At 44.9% G+C, this 14,082-nt stretch overlaps 1 protein-coding gene across 8 annotated transcripts in view; it reads left to right on the plus strand.

The window, feature by feature from the left end:
* The window catches only part of CLYBL (citramalyl-CoA lyase), a 302,823-nt gene that overhangs the window by 220,208 nt on the left and 68,533 nt on the right, over positions 1-14,082 (plus strand). The gene's annotated exons all lie outside the window — the stretch shown is intronic.

Raw genomic sequence — 14,082 nt, forward strand, 5'->3', positions numbered from 1 at the left:
TGAAATCTACTAAGCTTTGATAAAACTAAGATACATATTTTATCTTTTAAAAATCTTGATCCATTTTACCTCATCAGAAGTGGGGAGTTCAAATCATCTGCATTCTAATCCCGTATCTGTCTTAGTTCTCATCACTGTTCAGCCTCTCCTTACTCCCTGAGATGGTCGCCCTGTTGGAACACATGCCCCTTGGCGAGGAATCTCCATACACCACCGAGTTGGAGTTGTCTCAGGGCCCGAGGCAGTGGGACTCACATTGTAAGCTTTAGGTGTCAATGAAGGTGTCTTTCCTTGAAAGACACTAAAACTTGAAAAAGTTGTCATCTCATAATTCCAGGTGCCAAGATCACTCAGGAGAGAAATGCTCCTCCCTGTTTAAGTTATTATTTTTATCTCCAGGGTCATTTCTGGAACCCTTCATATACATTTTAATCACTTTAAGTCTGAATCACAAACATTACAAGGCTCACCTTTGGCCATTCCCAGGCAGATGTGGCAGGGTCTGGGTTCCGTGAGTCATTTACCACAGACTCCAGTTGGAAGCAGTTCCCAGTGGGGTTACGTGTGAGCCTTTTCAATTGTCCGTGACTGTGTTCCGTATACACATATCGATTCCCCTCTCTAATTCCCAGAGCTAGTGCCCTGCCCTTCTGTCTGGCTTGGGTGGAGCCCCTGAGGGGTGGGGAAAGGACCTGGCGCCACTGAGCAGACGTCCCTTAATGGTAATCCTCCAGTGAGTCAGTGGCCTCCAAAGAGACCATGAGCGTGGTCTTGTTGATGAGGAATGTAGTCACAGTCACACAAAAAAGTCCCCAGTCTCTGCCTCAGGACCCCATGCATGGCCCATCATCCCCGCTGCAGAAAGAAACTGGACAGGACCTCCCCTTAGGAGCCTGTCAGCCCTTGTCACTAATCAGCCCAGGGGCTACTCAGAATGACTGGAGGCACTCACATCCACCCCCTACCAACCACACTGCCCGCTCTCAGCCCCTGCCACCTGGGGAGCCCCACACCAGGGCAGGGCAATCAAGCTTGGCTTCTGCATGCCGTGCAAAGCTTGCCAGCAGCCAAGCTCTTGAAATATTTATATTTATACATGCAAGGCTCAGACTCTCGCTTTGTCCCGACAGGCGCCATCGTATGTGGGGATGGGGTATGGTTCGGGAGGGTTCATTCATCTCATGCTAGCGTGCCTACCGGCCAAGGCTCTCTTGCGCAGAGGAGGAGGGATCTCACCAGAATAGTCAAAAAGTTGGCCATTGTCATGAATCAAATCCATGTGTTGGAAGAAATATACATTAGAAAATTGCATAGTCTCCCCTTACCTTTGATTCAGAGATTTTCGTTTCATTTGTGCACAGGGAAGAGTTGAAATGCCCCTCCTGAGGGGTGCCCTTCTGGGGATGCAGGACCCACGGATTGCAGGGTGTACAAACACAATATATGTATTTATTTTCAAAGACAACATGAAATAACACCATGGAGTTTTTGTGGCTACCTGTTCTCTTTTGAAGAACTGTTCAAAAACTAGATGATGGGCAAAAAACTCTATAGAAGGGAAGGAGGCAGGAAGAGCCACAGTTTCAGCTAAGTCAGACGGGTGCACTCGAGACTCAATTAGCAATTGTTCCCATATATTTCAACAAACACACCTTAAACACAGGTTTTCTGAGTGAAGTCAGTGATGAAAGCCTGTGGGTTAGGGAATTTTCCTATGGTAATGACAGCTGTTCCCACAGAAACAGCTCAATTTATCTCAGAACTGAAGGTTTCACTAGCTTGGGCCTCTCATCAAATTGCATGCATGGGAATTATTTTTAAGTACTCTAAAATGGTATCATTTCCTAGTGGCAAATTATTTGGGTGTATTTTGAAACTAATTAAAAGGGAAATGTCCTATTTTGTAAAGAGCAGCATTTCTACATTTTAATAATCAGATGTTCTCAGTGGAGAGCAGGGTTTTCTGTTCGTCAGTGTTGGCTATTGCTAAGTGCATCCCAGATTGAAAACCTAAATGAAATAACTACAAGGAAAGGCATGGGGTAAGCTTATGTTGGAAAAGGTGGAGGGAGACCCATACACATATATAATACATACACCATTTGTCTGGGAATTTAGAAAGCCTTTTCATGTCATCTTTTTTTCTTTCTTGCTCATTGCTTGTTATTTCACTGTGAGCCTTGCAAATATGGAGGGCGGCAGAGGTGCCAGGCTCCATCACGGTGTCCAAAAATTGGCTTTGTACATATGCTAAATTAGAGATTGGCTGGCAGAAGCAGTGTGCAGACCCTAGATTGGCAGGGATTCCTCGTGACGGAAGACAGGGCTGCGAACCCACGGGATGTACTCTGAAGCCAGCAGCCATGCAACGTGCTGCATCCCCACATGCCCAAACCTGTTTTCAAATACATTCAGAATCTGCATCAGGCATCAGATCCCACCCAGGTAATGCCCTCCAAAACTCGAATCCCCTTTCCTTTCTCACGAGGAAGGGAATGTGTTGAACCTGTCACAGGACAGAGATTTGAAATTTTTCACCCAAGGCTCCAGGTCATTTTAGTCACCACCTCTTGTGAATAGGCACCGTAGCAGCCAAGGAGGAAGGTAGGAATCTTGCAGATGCAAACCTTCCTGTTTTTTTTTCTTCCTTGGAAATAAGCAAACTGCCAAGGTGGTTCTGATGCAGGAAGAATGAATGCAGTGAAGGAACACGTTAGACAGCCGGAGCAGGGAAGTCCATGCCAAAAAGATCCGCCATCTGGGGCTTTTTTCTCACTGTGTCAACCAGAAAATGCCTCTCTCATGTACAAGTAGCTAGTTGGTGGCTTTACTCTTCACAAGAGATCTACTTTATTTTATGGGCAGTGATGAGTTTTAATAAAAGCAGCGTTGTTGTTGTTGTTGTCATTACTGATCTTGGGTTTCTGGTTTATCTTAGAATTGAGCACTAGAAAGGAAGTGAGGAGAATTATTTTCTAGACCAATAGGTGCTTTTGACTCAAATGATGGCATTGGACACTTCTAGGAACCTTTAAAGTAGGGACATTAGCTCCAGTTACGTCACCTTTCCTCTAAGGGTACAGTGAAGGATCAGGAGCTGAACAAGCTGACCTCAGTCCCAATCAACTCCCAAATGTGACAGCTGATTAGAGCCTTGCAGCCTTTCAGGTACTGTTTAATCATTTACTCGCTTGAGTGTATAAGCTCCGTGAGAGCGGAGAGCCTGTCTGCCCATGGCACACACTCAGGAAATATTGTTGAATATGATCATTGGGTTGATGGTCTCACGGGGTGGCACCAAGGGGGCCAGCATGTCAAGCGTAATTCACACCGGAGCAAGCTTTGGGTCACATTCTGAATCATATGTGATGTAGTGAACAAGCTCTCGGATGGGCTTCAGGGGATGTGCGTTCAAGTCCTGGCTCTCCCCCCGGCATCAGAGTGACCTTCAGTCATTTGTTGATCTCTCTCTCGGACTTTTGTCTCCTTGTTTCTAAAATGACTAGATAATTGTAGAGCTTTCTTCAGCCCTAAAATTCTGTGATTCTGAAACTCAGCCAGTCATCTAAAAATGCATTTTCTGCATGATGAAGGATATTTATTAGGCCTTAGTGGAAGAGCCAGCATTCTTGATGAAAAGAATTACTCTATGCACACATCCTAAGGACAGTGGTTTAGATCAGTGCCCTCCTGGTAGAGATGAACAACACAACGGGAAGGACAGGCACTGACGCACAGAAAGATGAGGAGGCTGAGCGTGGTTCCAGGCACCACTGCGGTATAGAAAGTGGCACCTAGAGCCAGCCAAGGACATAAAGATGGACTTGGAGACACTGGAGCAGTGTGGGTGCCCCTCAGCCCAGGAATGTTGCAGAGAGGAGTCGTATGTGAGATTAGGGTTGCCCCAAGTTACCTCTAAGTTCTGTCCAACTCAACTACTCTGTGAGTCTGTGACAGTCCCTAGCTCTGTGTCCTAGGACACAGTGACACCCCTAGAGATCTTACCAAAGACCTCAAATAGTCCAGGCACTGTTCCTCTTAAGGGATGTAGAGAGGAGAGGGAGAGATGGAAAAGGGAGAACTCACCGTTGTTAACATACTGCTTTCTAATAACTCTTTTAAAGAAGTGTTCATTCCATTGTTCATGGAATATTCTTCCAGTTGTGGATTGCATTGAAAAGATAAGTCCATGTCCTAATCCCTGGGACCTGTGAATGTGACCTTATTTGGAAAAGTGGTCTTTGCCGATGAAGTTAAGGATCTCGAGAAAAGACCATCATGGATTATCTGGGTGGGCCCAAAATCCAATGACAAGTGTCTTTTTAAGAGAAATCAGAGACACAGAGGAGAAGACAGACACAGAAGAGAAGTCAGACACAGAAGAGAAGTCAGACACAGAGGAGAAGACAGACACAGAGGAGAAGAGCACATGAAGGAAGAGGCAGAGGTTGGGTGGCGGCAGCTGCAGGGACTGCCAGGAGGCAGGAGCTGCAGGAGGCAAGGAGGATCCGCTAGAGAGGGACTGCGCCCTGCACACACTTCAAATCCACATTTCTGGGCTCCAGAACTATGAAAGAATACATTTTTGTTGTTTTAAGCTGCCAATTTTATGGTAATTTGTTATGGTGGCCCTAAGAAACGAATACACCTCAGATATATTATCATTGATACCATTAATCAGGAGCTGCAAGGTCTCTTTTCCTAATTAACATCATGGTTGTTCTTACTAATCATAAGAATAAAAGAACTCTCAGGGAGGCTGGGGGAAGGAGAGCATCAGGATAAATAGCTAATGCATGCTGGGCTTAATACCTAGGTGATGGGTTGATAGGTGCAGCAAAGCACCTTGGCACATGTTTACCTATGCAACAAACCTGCACATATATCCCGGAACTTAAAATTTAAAAAATGAACAAATAAATAAATAAAATAACTCTATCTTAAAACACATTAACAATATTATTGAAGAATAATATTAGATCTTTTGAAGTAAGCATTTTTTTTTTGCCTGTGTAATAGCTGTCTGTAAATACCCGCTTCTTGAGTGAACCACCATTTTCTTTCTTTTTTTTTTTTTTTTTTTTGTAGAAGGAAACACACACTACCAGAAAAAAAGGGGCCCCATTTTGATATCCCTCCATCCCTGGCCTTGTTTTGGTAACTTTGTTTCTGTACCAGATCCACACTCAATCAACCTGTCTGGTTTAGGGTATTTTTAGCTTCATAGAGCAATAATGTCAATACAATTCTGCTGTTTTATTATACATTTATCAAACAGTTCACTATCTGGTCTTTTGGCCAGAATTTCTTGGCCTCTTCTCAGAGCTCTGTCTCAATATGTCTTTTGATAACTGTTTTCCAACACAGTCTTCATTTCAGTGTTAGAATATGATGTTAATCAATTTACTAGCTTCCAGTCGAGGATGAATAGCTTACAGTGTTTGTGGCAATATTGGATGTATTTATTTCCAAGGAATGATTTTTAACAGCACATTGTGTTCTTATTTGCTTTTCACAATCCAGTTCCAGCATCTGAGAAACTTTGCTTTGATGGTTGACTCCCATTAGGGAAACACTGAAAACAATTATCTTGTAGTGGTCTCTGTTCTTCCTGGCAGCTTTGCATTTCCATGGTGCGAGACCACTGGGTCGTACCACTTGTTTCTCCCTCCACATCCTCAAATGATCTCTTAAAAGAACCCACTTTAGACCTCATTGTTACCTTCCCTCTACTTCTTTTTCTTCGTATTGAATTCAATTCAACAACATGTATTAAATACTTACAACCTGCTACCCAGGTAGAAGAAGCCAACGTGTAGACAGGGCATGTCATTGGATAGTGATAAGATCTGATGGGATGAGTATCTAGGCAACTTAGACCGGGTGTGGGGTTGAACCAGCATATTTAAATTTATGTAAAAACTGAGAAACACCCTGAAAAGGACTTTTATTGTTGGACATAATTCTCTAGTCCTGAAGTTATCATTCAAGGGAGTTCAAGAACTCATCCCTTAAGTGGACTGGGCAAGCTGGCCATTTACCACTTGTCACAGTTAGAATTAGGAACTTGGCTTTCATATTATCCATTGGTGTCACAGAGTGGGAGGAAAACATCAGTAATGGATCCATAGGACCACCAGTGGAGGCAAATTGAATTTGGGATATGTTATATCAAATCTGTTAAAGGGAAAAAAAAGAAAGAAAAGGAGGGGAGAGAAGGAAGAAAAGAAAAAATAAAAGAAAAAACCCAAAAGAATTCATTATATAACCATTATATGTTAATGGTACAGTTTAAGAGATTCTGAAGTATTGTCATATATTATTTCATTAAGTAGTATATACATACATACACACATACATATATATATATTTTTTTTTTTTTTTTTTTTTTTTTTGAGACGGAGTTTCGCTCTTTTTGCCCGGGTTGGAGTACAATGGCACGATCTTAGCTCACTGCAACCTCCACCTTCCAGGTTCAAGCAATTCTCCTGCCTCAGCCTCCCAAGTAGCTGGGATTACAGGCACCTGCCACTACACCCGGCTAATTTTTTTTTATTTTTAGTAGAGATGGGGTTTCACCATGTTGGCCAGGATGGTCTCGATCTCTTGACTTCATGATCCAGCTACCTCAGCCTCCCAAAGTGCTGGGATTACAGGCATGAGCCACTGTGCCCGGCCAGTAGTTTATATTTTTATTCCACCAATTCTTATTCTTAAAGGAAAGAAGGATTAAATAAGCCCTAAATGTTATATTACATTAGAATCTTTGAATTGCTGCCATAGCTACATAATGGTGTGGAAAGTAGTAAACCCATTTTTCCCAACTTATGGGAAAGTACAAACTAAAAATGAGTGAATGAATTAATGCATAAATAAGTCATTAGAACTCTGCCATCAGAGTCCTCCAGTCACCTCCCCCAACACATACTCAAAGACAGAAGCATCCCTGAGTGCCTAGGTATTTGGCACTGCCAGAGCCCCTGAGCACCAAATGTGACAGGAAGCGGGGTTACTGTGTTGGTTTTTTTTTTTTAGATGGAGCCTCACTCTGTCGCCAGGCTAGAGTGCAGTGGCGCAATCTCGGCTCACTGCAACCTCCAACTCCCTGGTTCAAGTGCCTGGTTCAAGCGATTCTCCTTCCTCAGCCTCCCGAATAGCTGGGATTACAGGCACACACCACCACACCCAGCTAATTTTTGAATTTTTAGTAGAGACGGGGTTTCACTATGTTGGCCAGGATGGTCTCGGTCTCCTGATCTCGTGATCTGCCCACCTCAGCCTGCCAAAGTGCTGGGATTACAGGCGTGAGTCACCATGCCCAGCCCTGTGTTGCTTATTTTGAGGACACCTGGGCACTTCCAGCCCTGCCTCTTTGGAAGTGGGAGGGATAACTGGCGAGAGAGGTGGGCATGGCTGAGCATGCAGTGGGAGGCAGAACAAAGCCAGAGTCCCACAGGTAACCTTCTGGCCAGTGCCTGGTTCACGCAGCTTTAAGGTGCTCCAAGAGGACTGGGAGACCCCTCAGGACCACGGGAGCCTTGGGAGAAAATAAAGTAATGCCTGCCAAGGTGCCAAGCCAGTGTCAAGCAGGTGGGCCCAGGAAGTAACTCTGTCTCAACCTGCTTATGCCAGGACTCCTGGTGAGCCCACAGCCTGGGAGGGCATACGAGTAGGTCCTGTCCCATAATAGATTACTCAGTCCTGACTCATATAGGGGGCTTAGGAGAGAAGGAATCCTAAGGCCTTCCCAGGTGGCCTGCAGGAGCCTCAAAGTCAGCATTGCAGGGAACACTCATTCCCCCTTCCTGAAGTTTCCTTCCTTCAGGAGGGAGCTCCACTGGTGCAGTGCTGTGGTTCTCCCACCCCAGCCCACATCTCCGCAGAGCCAGGGTGATGCACCCAGTGGCTATCCTGGCATATGTAGCTCTGCCTCCTCCTTTTTCCTTCCTCGAGGGTGTGGGCTGCCCACAGGCAGTGTGACTGATTCCCCGCTCCCCGGGGTCCACTCTGCCACACAGGATGTTCTCGGTCCTCTGCAGCCTGATGACAAGTCAGTCTAACTATATGGCCCAGTATTAAAAGACCATGTGGCTCTTTCACTCACTTCTGTCCTCAACCCAGCCTTTATCAGAAATGAAGGAAATGTTCTAATTCTCCTCCTGCTGACACTTTTGTCTTATTGTTCAATTGGTTCAGAATTTTGATGGTCAAGAGGTGATGTGATCGAGATCCTAAGCAAACACCTCTAAACTAAAACAATCATGTACACTTACCCCCAAATTCTACCTATTGTTCTTCCCTCTATTGTTGGAACACACCTCCCTCTTCCTAACACACACAGTGAGAAAGGGAATTCTCCAAGATCAGTAAAAAGATTGCCAAGTAGTGCCCAAGCCCAGAGCCTGTCTCTCTGTGGTTACCTCTTTCCAGATGCTTTTCTTGCCCCTGCCGCTACTCTGTTCTCACCGTCGCCTCTACCCTCTATGAGCGGCTGATTCATCTCTGCTTTTGTGTCAGTGTGCAGGCAAAGCTGCTACAACAGAAAAAACACAAAGCAACAGTAGCTCAAACCAAATGAAGTTTATTTCTCTCTCACCCAACAGCACAGAAAGAGGTAGCCGGGTGGTCCAAGGCAGGTGGGAAGTGCTCCTCCTCCATGTTCATTCAGAGACCCACGTTGCGTCTGCCTTGTTGCTCTGACATCCTCATCTGCATGGCTGATGCCGGCTCACCATACCATGTTTGAGTTCCAGCATCGGAGATGGAGGAAGAGAGAGTGGAGGGCAGGTGGCTTCCTTTTAAGGGTTAAATGTTGCCTACACCACTTCTGTTCCATTCGCATGCTAGCTGCAAGTGGGTCTGGGATATGCAGGCTTTAAGAAGTGCCAAAACTCAAAGGAAAAAGGAAGAATGGTTGCTGTGAGCCATCAGCTGTCTCTGCCACACCCCTGTGCAACCACATGTGATATCTGCACATCACCCTGCACTGCATTTTTGCATTGCTCTTTATTGCATTTTTGCATCCCCAGGACCTAGAACAGTGCCTAACACAGCTGAGTAGTTGAACAGCTGAGTGAATGATGAAGGCCTTTTTCCCCCAGCAAGCCAAATCCCAGACCCAGACAAGAGTAAAACAGAACTAACAGAGACAAGACTTGAGGGTGCTGTGAAGGCATCACTGTGCACAGTTAACCAGGAAGTCCAGGGTAGGTGGTAGATTGGCAAGAAAATCTGACAGTGAGCTGACTGCCCAGGGGCCAGGACTTGGAAGACAGGGGAAGGTAAACCAGATGACAAGGACAAGGGGCAGCTCAGGGAGGAGCTGTCATTAGAGAGGTGGATTTGAGGGCTTGAGAATTCGGGATGAGGCAATTTTGAGAAAAGTGAGGCCAAAGTATGACCAAGTCCTCAGGGTGGGTGTTGGGGAACATGCAGTCATGAGATGGGATTTCTCCTGGAGCTGCATGGAGAAGCTTCCAGCCGTGAGTATGAGGGGGATTTGAAAGGGTGACACAGTCAGACAGTGTGGACTCTGCCAGGGGGAGCGTTGGTTGGTGAGGGGAGGGAGGACAGAGACGCAGATCTAGAAGATTTCTCCCTCTACCCCTGGCCCTGCATACAGGGGAGTGAGGCGTTTCTTCCCCTGCAGAGGGTGGTGACACAAAGCAGGACAAAGCCAAGCCTCAGTTCCAGCACACAGAGTGGACAGTGTTCCAGGGAGTGGCTGCTGATGTGAGGGAATTTGTAACCTTCCAGAAGCTACAGTGCAGTAAGGTAGGAGGTAGGGCCAGGAGGAAATAGGCCCGCACCAAATGCAGGTGTATGAAGAATGGACTTAACCATTGTCACAGTGTCTAGTAACTACCGATTCAGAGGACAAAGTCCCAGTTTCAGGGCTCTGCATGGCGATGCCGCGGTGCCACAGTGTGATGGATTACAGGGATCTGTTAAAATACTTATATGCACTTTCCTATGTTTAAGCTTTTTCTATAAAAAGTATATATTGCTTTTATAGTCAGAAAACAATGCCACTTAAATCATTAAATTCTTCCAAGATGGTGGTGCTAGAGAGATTATTTCATTTCTGTGGTCCTTGCTTAGCTGTAAAAGGAGAGTTGGAACCAGACACCGCATGTTCTCACTCATAGGTGGGAATTGAACAATGAGAACACATGGACACAGGAAGGGGAACATCACACACCGGGGACTGTTGTGGGGTGGGGGAGGGGGGAGGGATAGCATTAGGAGATACACCTAATGCTAAATGACAAGTTAATGGGTGCAGCACACCAACATGGCACATGTATACATATGTAACAAACCTGCACATTGTGCACATGTACCGTAAAACTTAAAGTATAATAATTAAAAAAAAAAAAAAAGGAGAGTTGTCCTCAGAGGTCCCCACTTAATGCATATCATTGTCTTCCTGCTCAGCTCTCATAGGATTCTTTCCTTCAGTGCACAGGTGGGAAGTGGAAAAATAAGGGTCAGGGCCAGGTGTGGTGGCTCACATCTGTAATCCCAGCACTCTGGGAGGCCAAGACTGGAGGATCGCTTGAGCCCAGGAGTTTGCGACCAGCCTGGGCAACACAGTGAGATCCTGTCTATACAAAAAGTAAAGAAAAATTAACCAGGTATGGTGGCACACACCTGTACCCTCAACTAATTGTGGGGGTGAGGTGGGTGGATTGTTTGGGCCTGGAAAGTCGAAGCTTCAGTGAGCACCGTAATTGCATCACTGCGCTCCAGCCTGGGTGACAGAGCGAGACCCTGTCTTGAAAATAAAATAAAATGTTTAAAAAACGGTCATGATATAGGTCACCAACCAAGAGCAGAAATTATCATGATTTCAAGTTGCTTTAGCCACAATATTTGCCAGTAGTGTTGCAAGTAGAAATGTCACCTAGTAAAATGGAGCTACCTCGTGGAGATGTGTGTGATGGGAAAATGCTCTTTGAGGATTCATGGCACGTGCTCAAGGGGCTGCTGAGTTCCTCTTCTCAGGCAGGCCTTTCTTCTCTGTGCTTTGGGCACTGTTTGCCCAATAGGCGAGGCATTTATGTGTGCACCAGCGCAGCAGCTTTTCAACCCTGGCCGTCCAGCAGGGTCACAAGGGGAGCCTTTAGAAGCACGTGTCCAAGCCCCACCACACACCCATCAAACCAAATAAAGTGGATATCCCCAAGAAGAGTGGAGACAGAAATCTCTACATACCAAAACATGTACTAAGCTTCTTAACCATAAATGAGAAACATTTTTGTAAATTGCAAATATTATTTTTTACATGATATCTCTGGTTTTCCCTCCTCTCTGTCAAGTGGTTTTAAGTTCTCAAAATCCCAATGCTTTTATATCTGTGAATGCTTCTTGAATACAGTTTAAAAATGATATTTTTATCTGTTCTTCAAATATGCATAAGTAATTATATATTAGATGTATTTATAAAGGTAAATATTAAGTTTCAGCTAACTTTTTAAAACATAATTTTTATCAAAAATGACAAAGATTGAAAGCTTTTATATTTGAAACTAAGGGATACTCAAAACATTAGATATTTTGCATTTTCCTACCATAAGATGCATAGTAAGTTGAAATATTAGGCCAGCAATATGTTATTTTTATTCAAAAAGAAGTAACAAAAGTGAGTATCTCTACTGTTTGGAGGAGGGGAGTTCTCTCGAGATAACTGATCAGAGGAGGGTTATACAGAGAATGTTGGATGTTAAAGCCAGAAAGAACCTTAGAGTTTATCTTGCATTTGTAGAAACTGAGGCCCCAATGCCTACAATTTTTATCTCACAAATGCCACCGTGTGTGGCATATTTTTCAAGGCACATAAAAATGGGTTGCTGAAAAATTCTCAATCCATGTATTGTTTTTCAGCTTCAGAAGAATGCTAACACTGACTTTTGTTAAATACTGTAATCTTCCCATATTACTATAAATTGTCAAACATTTCACATTCTTTTTTTTTTTGAGACAGAGTCTCATGCTGTCACCCAGGCTGGAGTGCAGTGGCGCAATCTTGGCTCACTGCAAGCTCCGCCTCCCAGGTTCACGCCATTCTCCTGCCTCAGCCTCCCGAGTAGCTGGGACTACAGGCACCCACCACCACGCTCAGCTAATTTTTTGTATTTTTAGTAGAGACAGGGTTTCACTGTGTTAGCCAGTATGGTCTCAATCTCCTGACCTCGTGATCCACCCGCCTCGGCCTCCCAAAGTGCTGGAATTACAGGCATGAGCCACGGCGCCTGGCCTACATTTCACATTCTTAAAAGCCTTTTGGAAAACTGAGCAACTGGTATTAAGAATGGTTAGATTTGAGAAGACTACACTAAAGACCATATTGTTAAGCATATTGAGCAGATGAAGAGTTACATTTGTAATCAACTAAACCTTTTTATCAATCTCCATGTGAGTCAACAGTGTAGCCAGCCAGCCAGGAATTAATGCACTTACAGGTGGGTCATAGCATCTGGAAGAGCAGTGGGAGTGCCTGCTCAGAGTTTAGAAGGGGCATCACCAAACCTGGGTATGTCCAGAGCAGGGCAACTCAAGAGGGCAGAGGATGTTGAAAGTGTATCAGAGGGATTCAGAGAGACAATGATCAGAACTAGGAGGGTTCGAAGACAGAAGACCCAGGGAAACATGCGGACCACACTTATATATCTGAAGGTCCATCCAGTGGCTGTGTTTACACAGAAACAGATCATCAGTTGCCAAGAAGATGGCAGGGCTCTTGCCTTGGCCAGAGCTCCTGAGGTAACTATGAAGACCCTTCCCAACTCCAAGACTCTGATTCTGTGATTCTCACTCCAGGACCTAACCTGCTGATCATGTTTACAAAATACAAGAAAGAATCCTAGCTATACGAATCTGACAGACATGAGGAAATAATGCTTCGTGTGTGTGTGTAACACACCACTGGGTGTGTGTATGGGTGAGAGAGACACAGAACAGAGTGGTGGGGAGGGGCATGGAATTTTAAAAGATTAATCTTTTAAAAAATTTTTGTGGGTACATAGTAGGTATATATATATTTATGGGGTACATGAGATACTTTGATTCAGGCATGCAAAAAGCAGTAATCACATCACGGAAAATGGGGTATCCATCTCCTTCAAGCCTTTATCCTTTGTATTACAAACAATCCAGTTATACTCTTCTAGTTATTTTTAAATGTACAATTAAAAATAGTTACCCTGCTGTGCTATCAAATACTTGGTCTTATTCATTCATATTTTTTTTTGTACTCATTAACCAACCCCACTTCCCCACCCACCCACCCGCACTCCCCACACCCCTTCCCAGCCTCTGGTAACCATCCTTCTATTCTCTATCTTACAAGCATATAGTTCCCAGGAAGGGCAGCTACTCTGTGCCCCACCCCACACTGGGAACTCTGAGGGCTTCAAACACAGTCCCAACCTCAATGTCTGTCTCATCTATCTGGTTATAGAGACAAGACTAACAACCCTGCGATGGTCAGAGACACCAGGAGACCTCGGGAACTCTGTCCTCGTGGTCCTCATCCCTTCATTCTCCTCCTGAGCCCTTACTCTCCTTTCCTTAAAAAAAAAAAAAATCACTATATACAATTCACCCATCTTAATCATAACCACCTCCATTCAAAAAGGTTACATATGCAGGCCAGGCATGGTGGCTCATGCGTGTAATCCCAATATTTTGGGAGGCTGAGGTGGGAGGATCACTGGAGGCCAAGAGTTCAAGACCAGCCTGGGCAACATAGCGACAGCCTGTCTCTATTAAAAATAAATTTAACAAAAACCAAAAGGCCAGATGCAGTGGCTCACACCTGTAATCCCAGCACTTTGGGAGGTTGAGGCAGGGGAATTGCTTGGGCACAAGAGTTAGAAACCAGCCTAGGCAATATGGCGAAAACCTGTCTCTACAAAAAATTAGCCAGGCATGGGGGCATGTGCCTGTAGTCCCAGCTACCTGGAAGGCTGAAGTGGAAGGATCACTTGAGCCCAGGAGGTCAAGGCTGCAGTGAGCTGTGATCGTACCACTGCACTCCAGCCTGGGTGACAGAGTGAGACCCTTGTCTCAAAAAAAAAA

The sequence above is a fragment of the Gorilla gorilla genome, chromosome 14 (genome assembly GCF_029281585.2).
Source record: "Gorilla gorilla gorilla isolate KB3781 chromosome 14, NHGRI_mGorGor1-v2.1_pri, whole genome shotgun sequence".
Taxonomy (NCBI): domain Eukaryota; kingdom Metazoa; phylum Chordata; class Mammalia; order Primates; family Hominidae; genus Gorilla; species Gorilla gorilla.